General features: G+C 40.0%; 1 long non-coding RNA gene across 1 annotated transcript in view; it reads right to left on the bottom strand.

Annotated features, from left to right (window-relative positions):
- Positions 1-19,076, bottom strand: part of LOC135228384 (uncharacterized) — a 54,542-nt gene that overhangs the window by 10,440 nt on the left and 25,026 nt on the right. The window contains exon 2 of the long non-coding RNA XR_010318923.1: positions 1,562-1,709. This is a non-coding gene — a long non-coding RNA (uncharacterized LOC135228384). The remainder of the gene's footprint in view (positions 1-1,561; positions 1,710-19,076) is intronic.

Below are 19,076 nucleotides of genomic sequence, written 5' to 3'. Positions count from 1 at the left end.
AATATGTGGTGTAGAAAAAAGTATCTGAAGAAATACTGGCTCAACACTTTCCCAATTTGTTGAAAGACATAAACTTACAGATTCAAGCAGCTATGCAAACTCCAACAAGTTAAACTCACATAATTTTACGCCCAAATGCCTCACTGTCAATTGTGGAATAACAAGGACCAAGAAAATATCTTCAAAGAAGCTAGAGAGAAAACAACTCATTTCACACAGGAGAAACAATTGGAATGACTCTGTATTCATCATCAGAAGCCATGGAGGCCAAAAGGCTGTGAAAACAACATTTTTTCAACACTGAAAGAAAAGAAACATTAACCCAGTGTTCTATAGGCTGTTATTTCCTTCATGAGTAAAGGAAAAATATTGACATTCTCAGGTGAAGGACGCTTAAGAGAATTCATCGCCACCAGACTTGTTCTAAATGAAACACTAAAGGAAGTTCTTCAGGTGGTAGACCTGGAATTTCAGGAATTATGGAATGCAACAAAGTCGAAAGTACCTTCTGAAGTTCGCCGTTCAGCCAAAGATTAGACAGGTCTATAAAACAAACAATAACACACGTGAAGAAAGTGTTTCTTAGTTCAATCGTGTGTATGAGACCAAAAATGCAAAACCTGCCCAAAAGCACAGAAAAGAGGGCAGGATGGAACAGGAATCATGGCGGATGGAAACGGGGAACCGGAGCATAGAAGAGAATACTGACACATCATGAATATTGCCACCAATGTCACAAAACAATTGTGTATAAATGGTTGAACAAGAAAGTAATTTGCTCTGTAAAGTTTCAAATAAAGCACAATAAAAATTTTTTTAAAAGTGGTAGGTATCTGGGTAAACATATTATGCCAACCCTGCTGTCACTGCACAACATGGCGCAGGACTCCCCTCTTTGGAAAGACTTTCTAGCCTATTGGAAACACTTTGGAATATACTCTTGGTGGCAAATTAGTATTAGAGAATGGGATTAATTTTGAAAATATGAGATGTCTGTACTCATGTCTGGTGAATAAACTGGATAATAACATTTTCAGAGCGAAATGAGATGTTCTAACAGAAAGATAGGTCTGAATTCCCACGTGGGCCATGAGCCTAATCTGAAGGCCTTTCCCACAGAGGCATTTCAGGCACTTCTAGAGCAGCAGGAGCACTGGGGAATGCATGTATCAACCTCCCCCAGGGCCTTCTCTGAGGGGTAAGTACCTGCTTTAGAACTAAGTTTAGTGGTTCATAAATAGTCATTCTGCATAAGGTCTTCAGGTTCAAGTCTGTAATCCAGCTGGGATTCTGTGTGTGTTGCATCTCTGCATCAAAAGAACATGCTTCTAGAAGCAGAATGCCAGGAGAGAGGCAGTTGGGCAGTTGGGGGTGGGGGGTGCTGCGCAGACAGGGGCGCCCAAGGGAGGCACAATATAGTCATTCTGCAGCAGGTCTAGTCATTCTGCATAAGAATTAGAATGCTTCTGTCAATGCATAATAGTTTACATGCAGGACATAAACAAAGTGACTGAAGGACAAAGTCGAATAGTAAACCAAGCCACTCCCTGTCAATCCTTACCTGAGAGGGTCTTCATGAAGACTTCCGGGGATGGAGAAGGACACAGTAAACGCTGATTTATTTTACCTCTTCCTTCCTCAAGAAACAGGAACTGGTGTTAAGATGTCAGGTGTCAAGCCCCAAACTCCTCTTCTGGTCCGTATTTAAGCTGTATAATAAAACTGGGAATCAGGCAATCAGCCGTGAGCAGACAGACCCAGAGTATTCCCAGTGCCCCACATCTTTGAGCTCCATTGAGATCCTGTTCTTAGTCACTAGATTAGCAGAGGAGCTGAAAGACTGAAATTCCGTGTTTTAAGGCAACTTGGGCTTCAAACAGTCACTTATTGCTAAAGTCGTATTTCTCTGTGTTAATTTATGATCCTTAACTCAAATCCGGAGTTTGGAGCTCATTTTGATAACTCCTCATTAGTCTGCATAGACTAGAGTCTGCTCACAGTCAGTGATGACAATGGAGGAAACAAAGTCCCTAGCCCAGAGGAGGGACTGCTCCCCATATTTGAGGAAATGCCCCTGGGAAGCATCGGAGAGGTGCACTTTGGCCTCTGTGGCTTTGCCTTCTGCTCCTGGAATTGCACCCTGGGGGCCTCCATATGCAGATCCAGAGTCCGTGGGTGACCACAACTCTCCCCTTCTGGGTCATCGTCCGGACACACATTGCGATATGCTTCCTGCCCTCCTTTCCAGCATAAGCGCTGCGATCACAAGTGGCAGAACCAGTTCTCAGGTCCAGACCCTAGACCTTGCCCTCCTTGGCCTTAGGCTTCCCCCTAGTCCTGGTGGAACCTGCAAGCCTGGCAGATGTGAGGTTAGCACCCGGCTGGGCAGGCTTGGGCCTGTCTCAAAAGGCTCATGGCACACGCAGATTCCTCCTCTTTGGAGCCTGCGGGCTTGCGGTGGGCAGCCCGGCATCTCGTGCCTCCCTCGGGCGCCCTCTCTGAGCAGCAGCTCCCCTCCCCCTACCCCGCCAACCACCCAACAGTCGCACTGCCTGCTTTCTGCTTCTAGAAGCGTGTTCTTTTGATGCACACATGCAGCACACACAGAAGCTCAGCTGGATTACAGACTTGAACCTGAAACGCACAACTTTAAAACTACTAGACTGGGGGGAGGGGGGTATTGGCAGTGAAAAAAGGAAAAAAAAAAAATAAGAAAAAGAACAATTACAAAAAAACTATTAGAAGACTGTATCCTCACATTATGGACTCAAGAAGGCTGCGGATAAACAACTGCGTAGATAGCATACTGTTGTCTCTTTGCAAATAAGTCTTAAATGAGGGAATTTGGTACTGGGAAGAGTTGCAGAGCCTGACTTTGGGGAAATCTGGGATTGATGAATTGCCTTGCATGAGGCTATAAGCCCTGATAATCAATATTTGAAGATGAGATTCGAGCAACCTAGAACATGCATCAGAATTTTTTCTAAGTAAATTAGCACCAGAAGATGTCTTTAACCACTAAATAAAATGGGTCAGTAGTTCAAGATCTCCCTACAAAGAAAACAGCAGACCTAGATCGTTTCCAGTCAGGTTCCAGCAAACATGCAAGAAACAGTAATTTTAATCTTGTACATAGTCAACAGAGATTAGAAAACCATGAGATACTCCCCTAACCTGATCCTTAAGGCTAGTTTAAAAATGATAACAAATTAGAGAAGGATGGTAGAAGAAGAGTTAGAGGACAAGCACATTCAGTAACTGAGATGCAAAACCCTACGTAAGATGCCAGCAAAGGAAATCCAGCAAAGTATAAACCGTGTAACATGCCATGATCAAGGCGGTTTATTGTAGGCATACAAATTTGAGTAAACGTTAAAGATTTAGTAATTTCATTCACCACATGCATAGGTGAAAGAAGAGAAGACATATGCTCACCTCAAGAGATGGGGGCAAAGCAGGTTGATAAAATCCAATCACACGGAGAGATAAGGACTAGGAGCAAACATGGAACAGAAAAGGAGTTCCCAAACGTGGAAAACTACAACTAGCATGATAGTTCATGGTGACGTGTGGGACATTCTCTTTAAAATTAATAAACAATAAAATAAGGGTGCTTCTATCATTACTTTTATTAAACATTTAACACTGGAAGTGTAAGCTAGTACAAAAAGAGAAAAAGTATAACTGCTATTCATAGATTATAGGACTGTCTCCATTGAAAACTGTAGAAAATACTGGAATTAATAGTAATCATAAATAAAAAATAAATTGAAATTTCAATGCATCACCATCGAGCTGACTCTGTCATAGCTCTTAGGTGAAAGCAAAGGACACTGATAGGGAAAGAGCAGGTTCGGGTGGTCTAGACCAAGGAGGGAAGAAAATTATTCTGCACTGGGCTGAACTTATAAGAACGGGTATGTGTGTTAGTTACCTAGTCCCTCCATAACAAAAAATAACACAACTGGATGGCTTTAAAGAACAGAAATTTATTTTCTCACAGTTTAGCAGGTAGTCGTTCGAATTCAGGGCATGGCTGTAGTGGGAGGTCCTTCCTTGTCTACCTCAGCTTCTAGTAGATGCCAGCAATCATTTGTGTTCCTGGCCTTCTAGAAGCATCTGTCTTCTTTGTCTGTCTTCCTTTTCACCTGTTTGTGTCTGTGTGTATTCTGCTCCTTTTATAACTAAGAAGAGTTAGGCTTAGGACCCACCCTACATTGGTATGACCTCATTCACATAATAAAAGCAGCCCTCCCCTTTCCTAGCAAGGTCAGATTTACAGGTACAGGGGTTAGGATTTCCACATACATTTTGGAGGACACAATTCAATCCCTAACAGTCGACTTACCAGATATTCTGGATTGAGAGTACTCGCATGAACAGCTGAGAGTGGTTCCAATTCTTTGCTACATTCGTTGGCTGAAACTTGTCTCAATGGTCACCCATAGGAATGCTGGAGCAATTTATTGTGTAGGACATAGCCAACCATTCCTAATCACGTCCATTGTGTGGAAAAACACACACTCCCATCACCGAAGCCTTGAGAAACTCATCGATAAGAAGAGAATGGTGGTTGGAACCAAGAATTGTTTCATAGCCTAGATAACATGGTGTAGCTGTTAGATATCCACATGGAGATGTCCGGTAATAAAACTTCACCCCACATGGGGATGTCAAGGATAATACCAACAGCTAATGGTCATTGAGTACCTGCACTGGTGCCAGGCACTCCTGTGCTTTTTCTTTCATGTTTGCTTTTCGTGATGGCCATATGAGGAATGTATCATTATAATGCATAAAGAGGTCAATACAGAGAGTTAAGCTGACATTTGAATATATGAGTCTGGACCCAGGAGGAGTTTGAATGGACGGAGGTATAAACCTCAGGTCCTTAGCTACAAATAGACATCAGTGAACTCACTGAGGCATCCTAGAGGGAGGGTGTCAGTAGAGAGAGGAGTAGGCACCAAGCCCAAGGGTACTCTGGTGTCTAGAAGCCTGCCAGGTGAACAGCAGCCAACAAGCCTCTCTGAAGTCCAGTGTGCTTCCTGGAGGGTTGTCTGTCCTTTCTCTCAGCTGCATTTCCCCAGTGCTCCTCCCACCTGCACTGGGTTGTCCCCTTCATGAGGACAGGGACAGTGTGTACCTTTCACCACTGTATCTGCATAACATAGACTATTTCTGGCCCATGGAATATACTGACTGAATGAAAAATAAACAAACGATAAGGACGTAAAATGCTTCGTAGTTGATACCTTGGAATACATTGAGGGGCTTCATGAGTAAGAGGGAGAAAAACTGATCAGGGCTGCTTCTGAGACCATCTCTTAGGTGTAAAGAGTGTTAAACAATAATTAAACAAAGAGATTTAATGGCAGAGATGTATGTTAAAAAGATGTAAGTATAGGTTGAAGATTACTAGAAACATGCACATTTATTATTGCAACTACAGTCATATCGTTAAAAAACATACACTACATGCACACAGAATATTATAAAGTAATTTAATGCCCTCATTAAAAAAAAAAAATTATCATGAGAAAAGACTAATGTTGAATGAAAATATCAGGATATAATATCCGTGTTAATATACATAAATGTGTGTGCTAATACCCACATAAAACCAGTTGCCATTGAGTCAGTTCTGATTCTTGATGACACCAGTGTGCCAGAGTAGAACTGTACTCCATAGGGGTTTCAACGGCTGAGTTTTCAGAAGTAGACTGCCAGACCTCTCTTTCATAGCAATTCTGGGTGGACCTGAACTCCAACTTTCTGTCAGCAGCTCAAGATATTAACCATTTGCATCAACCAGAGACTCTAATACACATACATGCCAATATAAGTAAGATAACAGACATATCGGAACGTTAATAATTTATTCTATGCATTACGCATGTTTTCTTGTTATTTATTGCATACTTTCCCATTGCTTCCAAGTTTTTGAGGAATAGAATGTACTTCTGGAAAAATTCATGAGAGATTTTTAAGTAATGAAATAATTAACAGAAACAGAATGAGTAATCTGTGGCAAGGCAGCCCATGTACCCAAGATTACAGTAACACTGGTATGAAAAGCAGAATTGTGGAGTCCTGAAGCTCAGTGGTCCCATGCATCCATCAGGAAAGAGGGAAGAGCAAATAAACAAGGAGAAAATACAGTGAGCCAGAGGAGTGGGAGCCCTCTGTTGTGGGCACAGTTTTCTCATGAAACTTTAGATGGGCACAATGGGTGGGATTATCCACTTCCATCATACAAACATTTTTATTACCCTTGATTTTAACGGAACTATGTTATAAAAACAAATGATAAAATAAAGTATAATAAAAGAATAAATCTCATCAGTGGACTACTATCATTTTCCCCAGCCACTGAGGAGGGCAGGAGACACACACGGGAAAGAAGATGCAGCAGTGTGAAGACTCATGCTAAGTGAGGAGGGGAATGTTTCTGAGACAGGCCTTAGCTGCTACCACCTAGGGAAGTAGGCAGCCGTGCACAACCAACTGGAAGAAATGGCACATTATTTCTGAGACCTACTCCAGCTCATAACAAATTATGGATAACATGGGGAAGAATGAGATTTCCAGGACACTTAATTGTTCTCATGAGAAACCTGTACATAGAAAAAGAGGCAGTCATCTAAATAGAACAAGGAAACTGCATGGTTTAAAGTCGAGAAAGGTGTGCATCACCGTTGTACCCTTTCACCATACCTATTCAACCTGTATGCTCAGCAAATCATCCGAGAAGCTGGACTGTCTGAAGAAGAATAAGGCGTCAGGATTGGAGGAAGACTCATTAATAACCTGAGATATGCAGATGATACAATCTTGCTTGCTGAAAGTGAAGAGGCCTTAAAGCATTTACTGATGAAGATCAAAGACCACAGACCAACAGCCTAACAACTGGACCGATAAGCAACATCACGATAACAGAGAAAATGTTGACATCATTAAGGGCTTCATTTTACTTGGATCCACAATAAACACCCACGGAAGCAGCAGTCAAGAAATCAAACGACACATTGCATTGGGCAAATCTGCTGCCAGAGACCTCTTTAAAGTGTTCAAACGCACAGATGTCACCTTGAAAACTAATGTACGCCTGACTCAAGCCATGGTGTTTTCAGTCGCCTCATACGCACACGAAAGGTGGGCAATGAATAAGGACGACCAAAGAAAAATTGAAGGCATTGAATTACGGTGTTTGCAAAGAATATTGAATATACCACGGACTGCCAAAAGAATGAACAAATCTGTGTTGAAAGAAGTACAGCCAGAATATTCCTTAGAAGCAAGAATGGCGAGGCTTCATCTCACGTATTTTGGACATGTTGTCAGGAGAGATCAGTCCCTGGAGAAGAAAGTCATACTTGGTAACAAGTGGCCAGAACAATCGGCTCAAACATAACAACGACTGTGAAGGTGACAATAGGTAGTTTAACATACATTTTGACCCATACGAATTAAAATTTAAACAATTATTTCATGCCTTTTTGTAGTGGTTTTAGAATATACAATTAAAATAAATGTAAACAATTAATAGAAAAAAATCTCTGAAAATAAAATTTAATTTTTTTAAGTCACTGCTCCATACCCCAAATCTAAATGACGTGATATAAAGCACTGGTCTTTGCGATTCACAAAAAACAGGTGCCAATTCCTGAACAAGAACTGAAGTGACAGGAGAAACTCCCCATGCTGTTATAGCCCTGAGTATGGGCCCTAATCCAATAATCTGTCCTCATTAATTCCTTTTCATTTCATCTCTGTGAAAGAGGGGAGGGAGAAGGTGAGAGAGGGTTACATGTGCCTATTCTGTTCTTTAGCATCTCATAGAGAGCCAGGAAGAAGTATTCATAAGAGTCTAAAAATCATTAAAGTACAAATAAGGAGGAAAACCTCCTAGTATATATATGTATTAGGTGGCACAAAGAGTTAAGTGCTCAGCTACTAACTGAAAGGTTGGCAGTTTAAATCCACTCAGATGCCTTGGAAGAAAGGCCTGGCAATCTACCTCCAAATGGTCACAGCTATTGAAAACCGCATGGAGGGCAGTCCTACTTTGAAAACTCACGGGGTCGTCATGAGTGAAAATCTACTCAACGGCAACTGGATTGGTAATCTACACATGGCATAAATGTTCGGAAAATTAGTTTCTGAACATATACATGGCATATAGAATACACTGGACATTAGTATTATGTGCCAAAACCCACTGTCATCAAGTCGATTCTAACTCATAGTGACCCCAAAGGACAGAGTAAAATTGCCCCATAGGGTTTCCAAGGCCGTAAGTCTTCACTGAAGCAGACTGCCACATCTGTCTCCTACAGAGAGGCTGGTGGGTTCGAACCACTGACCTTTCAGTTAGCAGCCAAGGTCTTTAACCACAGAGCCACTAGGGCTCCCTGCTGTCATCTACAGTGATTACATAAGCAAATTCTGAAACAAACTGCCTGGGTTTAAATCCTAACTCAATTTATCAGCTGGGTGATCTGGGCACATTACTTTACCTCTCACTGCCTCAGTTTCCCATTTCTAAAACGGGTCTTATTCAAAAGGTTGTTACGCAGGTTAAATAAAACACACAAGGCACTTAGAAAAAGGCCTCACACACAGAATGAACACAATAAATGTTAGCTTACATAATTATTAAGGGAATACAAACAGCTTCGTTGAAGAAACTTCCATTGAGAAATAGTTGCATTCCAAAATTCATGTGTAAAGTCATTTACATCAACTGTTAAAGTTGTATGTTTAGATTCAAGTGATTACTGAGGTGTGTTATGATCTTGAACAGAGTTCTGGGGACTATACAGGCAGACTCTGCATGCCCTTCTCCTGCACATCCATTCCATCTCCCTTGGAGCCCAGACATCATGTTATCAATTAAACCCCTCCCACACTGGTGGTGTACTGTTTAAGAGCTACAGCTGCTAACCAAAAGGTCATCAGTTCAAATCCACCAGGCGCTCCTTGGAAAGTCTATGGCACAGTTCTGCTCTGCCCTATTGGGCCGCTATGAGTTGGAATAGACTCAGTGGCAATGGGTTTTTAATGGGTATGAGTTAACTGTTCAGTGCTTAAAGACATACAAAAAGCAACCACGAACACAAAAGTATAGTAAAAAGTTCTTATTTCAGAATAGCAAAACCTTTTTCTAACACAGTGGTGAATTAGGGTGGACTGTGTATCAAGAGGAGGCCTGGTGGCATAGTGGTTAAGAGCTCAGCTGCTAACCAAAAGGTCAGCAGTTCGAATCCACCAACTAGTCCTTGGAAACTCTATGAGGTAGTTCTACTCTATGCTATAGGGTCTCTATGAGTTAATATCAACTAGGCTCTCTACGGGTTGGAATCAACTTGATGGTGACAAGTTTGGTTTGGTTTGGATTGAATTATGACCCTAAAAAACGTGTGTTTCAACTTGGTTAGGCCATGATTCCCACTATTGCGTAGTTGTCCTTCATTTTGTGATTGTAATTTTACTTTAAGAGGATTAGGGTGGGATTGTAACACCACCCTCACTCAGGTCACCTTTCCCTGGGGTGTGGCCTGCACCACCTTTTATCTCGCAAGAGGTAAAAGGAAAGGGAAGCAAGCGGAGAGTTGGGGGCCTCAGACTATCAAGAAAGCAGCACCAGGAGCAGAGCATGTCCTCTGGACGCAGGGTCCCTGCACCTGAGAAGCTCCTTGACCATGGGAAGGCTAAGGACAAGGACCTTCTTCCAGAGCCGAAAGAGAGAGAAAGCTTTCCCTTAGAGCTGATGCCTTGGACTATTAGCCTACTTTAATGTGAGGTATTAAATTTCTCTTGGTTAAAGCCATCCACTCATGGTATTTCTGTTACGGCAGCACTAGATGATGAAGACAGTGGGTCAAGGTGGAAGGGGTGGATGAAGGACAAAAAAAGAAAAATGGACAACAAGAGAAATATAAGAATTCAGAGAACTGTGAAAATTTAATTCCTGAATATACTTTCTTTCTCCTCCCTGTAACTGTAAGGACTTTTCTCATATACAGCATATATAAGTAAATCCTTGCAATATTTAAAACACTTAGATTTTTGTAAAACTCATTCTCTGAAAACTCATGGTGGCCCCATTAATTTGTGGCTTCAAAACAACTCAGAACTAAAAAGAAGCATAAATAAATAAATAAAGGCACTGCTGTCATTTGCGGGTGATGTTCTTTTCCTGTTATCCACAACCCACACACTTGGGAGTTAATTTTCCAGGGTCAGTGTTCATAGACCATCCTCTTTCTCTTACCACCACCCCACCACCCTTAATTATTTAGAAAACGCAGTGCCAGTCAGTGCTCCAAACATCAAGTTTTCTCTCCAAAATGCCAACTGGCATTTGGGGAGCAGGCTACATTCTCAGCTATCAGCACTTCCACTAGCCCCTGCAGATAAGGAACATATCTCCATTGAACTGTTCGTTGTAATTAAAAAAACAAAAAAAGTAAAAAACCGTTTCTTAAAACCAGAAAAAAAAAAAAAAACAGGCATTTCCCTATTACCCACCCACCCCACTCTCCCACACCGAGTGCTCCCCTCACCACACACACACTCAAATATTTCCTACCAAGGGTGTGTCCCAAGCACGGGGTCTGGCTCCGCTCTTCTTTTACACCCCTTGGAGGCCTCTGGAGAAACCATACCTTTGGTTGGCAATTCCCTGAACCCTGCCTATTCAAGCTGGCACTTATTCAAAAAGGCAGGTGAGTCTTCAAGTCAGGTTTTTAAAAGGAGTTTAAGAGGAGCCAGGTGATATGCCTACTCACCCTCAAGTTTCTCAAAGGTAATAATTTCTTGAGATGTTTACAATGTCTCAACTATGGGTTAATTAAATCCCTTAGGATGGTGGGCATAGGAAAATCCTTCATCTCAATGCCCCCCATTTTGAAAAAAAAGAGGGGGAATCTCCAAAATCACAAATTTGAATTTCTACATACTTGATTGAACTAAGGAGTAAGTTCCTCACGTGTGTTATTCTTGGTCTGAGCCTGGTGGTGCAGTGGTTAAGAGCTCAGCTGCTAACCAAAAGGTCTGCTGTTTGAATCCAACAGCTGCTCCTTAGAAACCCTGTGGGGTAGTTCTACTCCGTCCTATAGGGTTGCTAAGAGTCAGAATTCACTGGATGGCAATTGGTTTGTTTGTTTTTCAATCTTTGGCTGAAAGGTAGACTTTGTTATCAATTTATTAAATCAACTGGTAATTTGCTGGATATTTCTCATACACGAACTTATGATGTCTTCAAATCCAGCCAATCAGGTTTAGGAAGAGAGAAACTTCTCTACCTTAGCCTCCCTGACACTCCCACACCTTTTTCATTGATTTCCATGCCCTGTTTAAGTAACATCATTCATCACTTCTCACTATCTAGGTTATCTGAGCCAATTCATGGCAGTCAATTCCACCTGAGCCCTAGGATACCCTCATTTACATACTCTGCCCTGTTGTTCCTTCATCAATGGCTGTCTTCACATCTCCCCTTGAATGTCTACTAGGCATCTCAAACTTAATGTGGTTCAAATAAAATTCTTCGTCCAAGTGTCTTATCTACCTCCCAGTCTTCCTTATCTCAGCAAATGTTCTCACTATCCTCTGGGTTGTTCAGGACAAAAACCTAGAAATCATCCTTGATTTCTCTCCTTTATTCAAATCTTGCATCCAATCCATTGACACATATTCTGGACTCTTGGCGCTACCTTAACATAAATCCTGACTCTATCCACTTCTCACTACCTCCACCTTACAGCCACCATCATCTCTTGGTTAAAACTGGACTCCGTGCCACCGATCTTCCCTCTTACAGTCTACATAACAGCATCACCTCAGTGGCTTCTCTGAGCAATTAGGAAAAATTCCCAAATCCTTCCCATGGTCTTTCATGATGCGGGGCTTGCCCACCATACTAACCTTATTTCCTCGGTTCACTCCACACTAGCCATGACTTATTTCCTGAGCTTCCTCAAACATGCCAAAACACTTGGTTATTTAAGGGCCTCAGAAACAACTCTTTCCTTTATTGGCAATATCCTCCCTCCAGAACTTCATACAGCTATTCTCTCCTTTGATATAGGTCAGTTATCTTCTCAAATATCCTGCTCCCATAAGCCTTTACTGACTATTAATCTAAAACAGCTCACCCCACTCATTCCCTCACATGCAACTCTGTCTTATTTTCAAAATATTTAGCTCTCCTTGACATTTTTTGTTAATTATTACCTGTAAATGTATTTTTTGTGGTGGAGAATATATGCAGCAAAACATACACCAACTCAACAGTTTCTACCTGTACAATTTAATGACATCGGTTACATTCAAGTTGTGCAACCATTCTTACCCTCCTTTTCTGAGTAGTTCCTCTGTCATTAGCATAAACCCACTGCTCCTTAAGGTTCCTTTCTAATCTTTTCAGCAGCTGTTGTCAATCTGATGCCATATAGACAGTTCTTAAAAGAGCATATGCTCAAGGTAGACCATTTTTATTAGTTAAGTAGCTAATGTTCCGGAGCGCTCGTGGCACAGTGGTTAAGTGATACGGTAGCCAAGCAAAAGAAGAGCAGTTTGAATCCACCACCTGCACCTTGGAAACTCTATGGGGCAGTGCTGTTCTGTCCTACAGGGTCTCTGAGTCGGAATCAACTCAACAGCAACAGTATGGTGTTTTCTTTTTTATACTTCAGTTTTAAGATGATTCAAGGGAATGCTTTTGGTGTAATGTTTAAAGATCATCTCACGGCAATAGCTTCAGGAGTTCATTCACCCTCAATGGCTCCAAAAAGTCTAGAGTTCATGAGAATGTGAAATTCTGTTCTGCATTTTCCCCCCTTTGATCAGGGCTTTGCTATGGACTCTTTGATCAAAATGTTCAGCAACAGTAGCCGGGAACCTTCTGGTTCTTCTGGTCTCATGGCATGCTAGATGTTCTTTTAAAAAACATGAGTGGATACTGGAAGTTATCAAATACTTATTTTATTACACCTATTAATATAACCACATTTATTTTTCCTGTCCATATGGCAAATTATACTGATTCATTTTTGAATGTTAAACTAACCTTGAATTCTTGGGATAGACCCAACTTGGTCATAATATATTCTTCTTTAGAGTATTGCTGGATTTGTTTTGCCTATTTATTTTTATATTTTGCATCTATGTTCATCAGTGACATTGGCCTGTAATTTTCCCATCTTGTGCTGTTCTTGTCAGGTTCTGGTATCAATATTCATTCTACAAGCTTTATAAAATGAGTTTGGGTATATATTTCATTTTATATTGAAGAATTTGTGAAGTATTTCTTGAATATTTGGCAGAATTTGCAGGAAAAGCCATCTGACATGAAGTTTCTTTTTGAGAATAGTTTGAGCTCCAATTCAATTCTATTAACAGTTGTGGAATTACTTTTGCTTCCTGTTTCTTCTTGAATCGTTGTTATTAACTTACATGGTATGATACGTTTGCCTACTTTACCTAAATTTGCAAATTTATTAGCTAATATGGTTCATAACATTCTCACATTATCTTTAAGTTCTGCAAGATCTGTAGTCATTTTCTTTCTAATTCCTGATATTCGTTATTTATACCTTCATTCTTTTTCACTTGATCAATCTTGCCTAAAGTTTGTCAATTTTACCAGCATTTTCTAAGAATCAACTTTAGTCTTCGTTGATCGTCTGTTGCATGTATCCAATCATTAATAGAAACAAAAATTCCTATGAATGTTTGTTTCTGGTTTTTTCCCAACATTTTGAATGGATGTTTAACTCCCTTATTTTTCAAAATTTGTTCTTTCCAATTATATTTTTAAGGTATAAGTTTCCTATATTATATTGTCTGTACTGCACCAATTTTTATATGCACTATGTTCATAATTGTTCACTTCAAAATATATTCTAATTTTCATTATGATGTCTTTTTTAACGCATAGTATTTTAAAATATCCAAGCACATGGAGATTTTGTATTTTCTTTTTCTAAGATGGTTTCTTCTTTAATTATGGTGTACTTACACAGTATCCTCTGTATTACTGCAGACTCTTGAAATTTGTTGAGACTTGCTTTATAACACAGTATACAGTCAATTTTTATAAACACTACGTATGTGCATGAGATGAATGTATATTCTTTAGTGGTTAGATAATGCAGACACATACACATATATCAATTTGGTATTTTTATACATGTTAAATCTTCTGTATCCTTGATAATTTATGGACTTCTATGTTTCTGAGGGGTGTGTTAAAAATCTATTATGATGCATGATGTCAAAAGGAGCCCCAGTAGTGCAGTGGTTAAGCACTCAGCTGTTAAACCTTTTGATTTGATCCACCAACTACTCCACAGGAGAAAGATATGACAGTTTCCTTCCATAAAGATTACAGCCTTAGAAACCCTTTGGAGAAGTTCTACTCCATCCTATAGTCACTATGAGTCAGAATTGACTCAACAGCACACAAGAAAAAATGTATGATGTGATGGAAACTGAGCAGTACGAAGGTATAAGAATTGGTCCTACCTCCAGGGTCAAAGGATGAAGTACAGAGAAAACAGCAGAGACATCCAAAAGCTTGGAAAAAAGGGGGCTGAGAGAACAATGGTTGGTGGTTTAAGGGCTTTGAAGGGCTACCACATATACTGAGGAATCTGGAGTGCAATATTCTTGCCTAAGGATGAAGACATGCTCATAAAGATCCTGACAAAGCTTTAGGCTTGCACCTCTGGCTGATCTTTGGGCTCCATGGGGGCAGGAAGTGAAGGCTAAGGCAGAGTTTTAGGCGCTCTTGCTTAGCATTGAAAGAATGCCCCAGTTCAGAGCCAATCTGCAAAGACTGGGATAATGTTACTTTTTCTTTTTGGCTACAAGCATTTAAAGAAAGCACTGTCAGGTCATGAACTGACTGCTGAGATAACAGAACAGAACTTCAGTGTCCACACATGAGAAGACATACAATCTCTGCAGAAATAGTTTGGAAACATCACTAAGCAAATGGACGACTGGCCCTCAACAATTAAAAAAAAAAAGCAAACCCTAATGACTGGAGGGAATCTGATTTCCAGAGTTACATTATAATATTTAAGATATCCAGTTTTCAACACACTATTTTAAGTCCTAAAAAGAAAAAGGAAAGGATGGTTCATTTGTTAAGAAGAAAGAAAGAAGAGAAATGAACAGAAAGCATCCTTAAGGAAACACAGATATTGGGATTACTAGACAAAGATTTTAAACCAATTGTCTTAAATTTCCTCAAAGAGCTAAAGAAACCATAGACACACACACAAAAAAAGGAAACCAAGAGAAGAATGTATGAACAAGTAGAAAATATTAATAAAGAAATATTATACAAAAGAACCAAATAGAAATTATAGAGCTGAAAAGTAGAATAGCTGAAATAAAATTTTCATTAGAGGAGCTCAACAGCAGATTTGAGCGAGACAGCAGGAAAATGTAAACTTGAAAAAGCGCAACTGAAATTGTTCTAACTGAGGAGCATAAAGGAAAAAGAATGAAGAAAATGAACAGAGCCTAAGGGACCTGCGGGACAACATCAAGCATACCAATATACTCATTAAGGAAGTCCCAGAAAGGAAAGAAAGATGAAAGGACAGAAAGAATATTTGAAAATGTAATGACTGGAAGTTTCCCAAATGTCATCTAGATATCCAAGAAGCTCAATAAACTCAAAGGACAACAAATACATAGATATCCACAGAGAGACAATAATCAAAATGTCAAAAGACGAAGACAGAAACTTGAAAGCAGCAACAGATAAGTGACCCCTAATGTACAAGAGAGTGTCAACAAGTTTAACTGTTGATTTTTCATCAGAAACCATTGAGATGAGAAAATTGTGGGATGATGTATTTAAGATACTGGAAAAAAAATACAGGAACAAAACTATGAACCAAGATTTCAGTATCTAGCAAAACTATCTTTCAAAAATGAAGGCAAAATTAAGACATGCCCAGATACACAAAACCTGAGGGAGTGTGTTAGTAGCAGAACTGCCTTATGAGAAATGCTACAGGGAATCATTCTGGCTGGCATGGAAGGACACTAGACAGTAACTGGAAGCCATAAAAAGAAACAAAGACTCCGTAAAGGTATCTACTTAGATAAAACAAAGTGAGTAATATTTTAATATCATGCCTCTCTTTTTCTCATATGTGATTTAAAGCACGAATGCATAAAAATACACATCTCTCTTAATGGACACACAATGTATAAAGATGCAATTTTTGTAACAGCAACGTAAGTAGGGGAGGTAACTGAGCTGAATAAAAGCAGAATTTTGTATACTGTTGAAGCTAAATTTGTATTAATTAAAAGAAGATTGTTATAAATATAAGATATTAATTGTAATCCTCATGGTCACCACTAAGAAAGTTAAAAAATATAAGGAAAGGAAACAAGGAGAGGATCAAAATTGTACACTTGAAAAAAATCAGTCAAACACAAAAGTGGACAGTAGTGAAGAAAATGAGAAACAAAATACGTATATGACCTACTACAAAGTAGAAGATATAAGTCCTTCCTTATCATTAATCGCTTTAAATATAAATAGATTAAATTCACAATTGGGATCATTAAAGTTGTGTGTCAACTTTGTTGGACCATGATTCTCAGTGCTTTCGCAGTTATGATGTAGTTTAGCAGTCGTATAACGATGCAATCACTTCCATGATGAGATGTGATATAATGTGATTACCTCCATGATGGGATCTGCTGTGAGTAGCCAATCAGATGTAAGGGAGTTTCCTTGGGGGTGTGGACTGCATCCAATATAGGTGGACTTTCTGGCAAGGCTCTTGAGCTTTTGCTCACTCTGAATCCTGCAGCTGGCTCCTCTTCATTTGATCTCAAGTTTTTGGGACTCGAACTCTCAGCTTACCTTCCAATTTTGGGATTCATCAGCCTCCGCAGTCTGTGAGCCACAGCCTGCCAGCTTACCTGCCGATCTTGAGATCTGTCAGCCTTTGCAGCCTGTGAGCCACAGACCTGTTGTATGACCTGCAGACCTTGAGTTCTGCAGTCCCTGCACCTATGTGAGTCAGGAGAAGTCACCAGCCTGACTCATGGACTTGAGACTTACCAGCCTCTACAGCCTCGTGAGCCATTTCCTTGATATAAATCTATTTATATATAAATACATACATATATATATCTCACTGGTTTTGCTTCTCTAGAGAACCCAGCCTAAGATAACAATTAAAAGACAAACACTGGCAGAATGAATAAAAAAATCATTCAATTGCTATCAAGCTGATCTGACTCATGGTGACCCCTCGCCCCATGTGTGTCAGAGTAGTACTGACACACAAGTGTGTCAGTTCAACGGCTAATTTTTCAAAAGTAGATCGCCAAGCCTTTCTTCCGAAGTGCCTCTGGGTGGACTCAAACCTCCAACATTTTGGTTAGCAGCTGAATGCATTAACCGTTTGCACCTCCCAAGGACTCTATGTTTATTTCTGTATTACTTGTCTTTATACTATATACATACACACACACATAGACATCCATGAGTGGTTCATACAGATGCTTTGGACTTCGACTAGCAGGGCTCTATTAATTATTGATAGAAAAGTACTGATACCAATTACAAATGCGTATTTGTCCATTTCCCCTTTCAGATTTATTAGTTTTTGTATTTTGGAGCCCTGTTGTTAAATATGTACACATTTAGGATGGTTGTATCTTTTTGGAGAAGTGAACCTTTATTATGTTATGTCCCTACTTATTCCCAATAATACTCCTTTTTCTGAAGTATAATTTGTCTGATGTTAATATAGTACTGCAGTAGAACTGGATAATTTTCAACCATTTCAAGAGGTAGCATAAGATCAAGAACTGATGGTATAAAAGGAAGAAATCGAAGCTGCATTGAAGGCATTGGTGAAAAAACTATCCTCTCTCCGCCATCTTCACTAACTCTGACACCAACTGTCCCTCACAGAGTACTCCCTACTTCTCTGCTGGGTTCAATAATTCATTGCAATGGCCACACAGAGCTCACAGTCCATATTCATGATTATGGGGTTTATTAGGGAAGTAACAGTTATAACTCAGGCTCAAAGACACCCAGAATACAGTTCTTCTATCAGGACAGCCTCTTCCCTCCTGTGCTCATAGGTGTGCCTCTGCCTGGCCTTGGGACTCTCTCCAAAGGCACTCAGCTTTCCTTCTCCCTGGGCCATCATCTCCTATAGCCGGGTCCCTGTTGCTTGGTCTCTCCTGCCATGGCATCTTACCATCTTCAGGGTTACAGCTTCCTCTCTCTATTTCAGTCTCCTGCTTCTAGGAGCTTCTCAGTGCAGGGATCTCAGGTCCATAATACATGCTCAGCTCCTGGCTGTTCTTCCTTGATGGGAGTTGAATCCTTCTCTTTGCTCTGGAACTGGTTCTCTTTGAAGGGAAAACTAAACAATCCCCTTGGTGAGCCACAATTACCCTATCACACAGTCCTGCCCAAGCACCAGGGTGGATGTTGTAAGACCATGGCTAGAAAGGCCACACAAAGTAAACACATCACAGTACCTTGGACTCATTTTTCAAGAGAAGTATCAAAAATCCCATACAAACAGATTGGTAAAGAATATAATCGATAGCAAGAACATTTTCATAATTATGTTTTCTGTATTTGGAAGAAATCTATAGCACTATTCTTATTTTGCCAATTCACAGGGATCACAGACATTAGTGGTAGATATTGCAGTACCAGAAAACTCTCTGGTGAAACAGTCTGTGAGCGGTCTTACAAACATGGATATTCCACCAGAGTCAAAAGAATGATGTTACATTAATCATCAAAGAGAACGTTTCAAGATCTAGCCTGAAATACAATGTTGTCACTGATAGGCTAATATCCATACACTTAAAAGGAAGACCAGTTTATATGACTCTTCAAATTTATGCACCAACCACCAATGCCAAAGACAAAGAAATTGAAGATTTTAAACAACTTCTGCAGCCTGAGATTGATCAAACATGCAATCAAGATGCATTGATAATTACTGGTCATTAGAATGTTAAAGTTGGAAACAAAGAAGGAAAAGTAGTTGGAA

Source organism: Loxodonta africana, chromosome 21, assembly GCF_030014295.1.
Source record: "Loxodonta africana isolate mLoxAfr1 chromosome 21, mLoxAfr1.hap2, whole genome shotgun sequence".
Taxonomy (NCBI): domain Eukaryota; kingdom Metazoa; phylum Chordata; class Mammalia; order Proboscidea; family Elephantidae; genus Loxodonta; species Loxodonta africana.
Note: the sequence above shows the minus strand (reverse complement) of the source record. Positions and strands in the feature narration are given on the sequence as shown.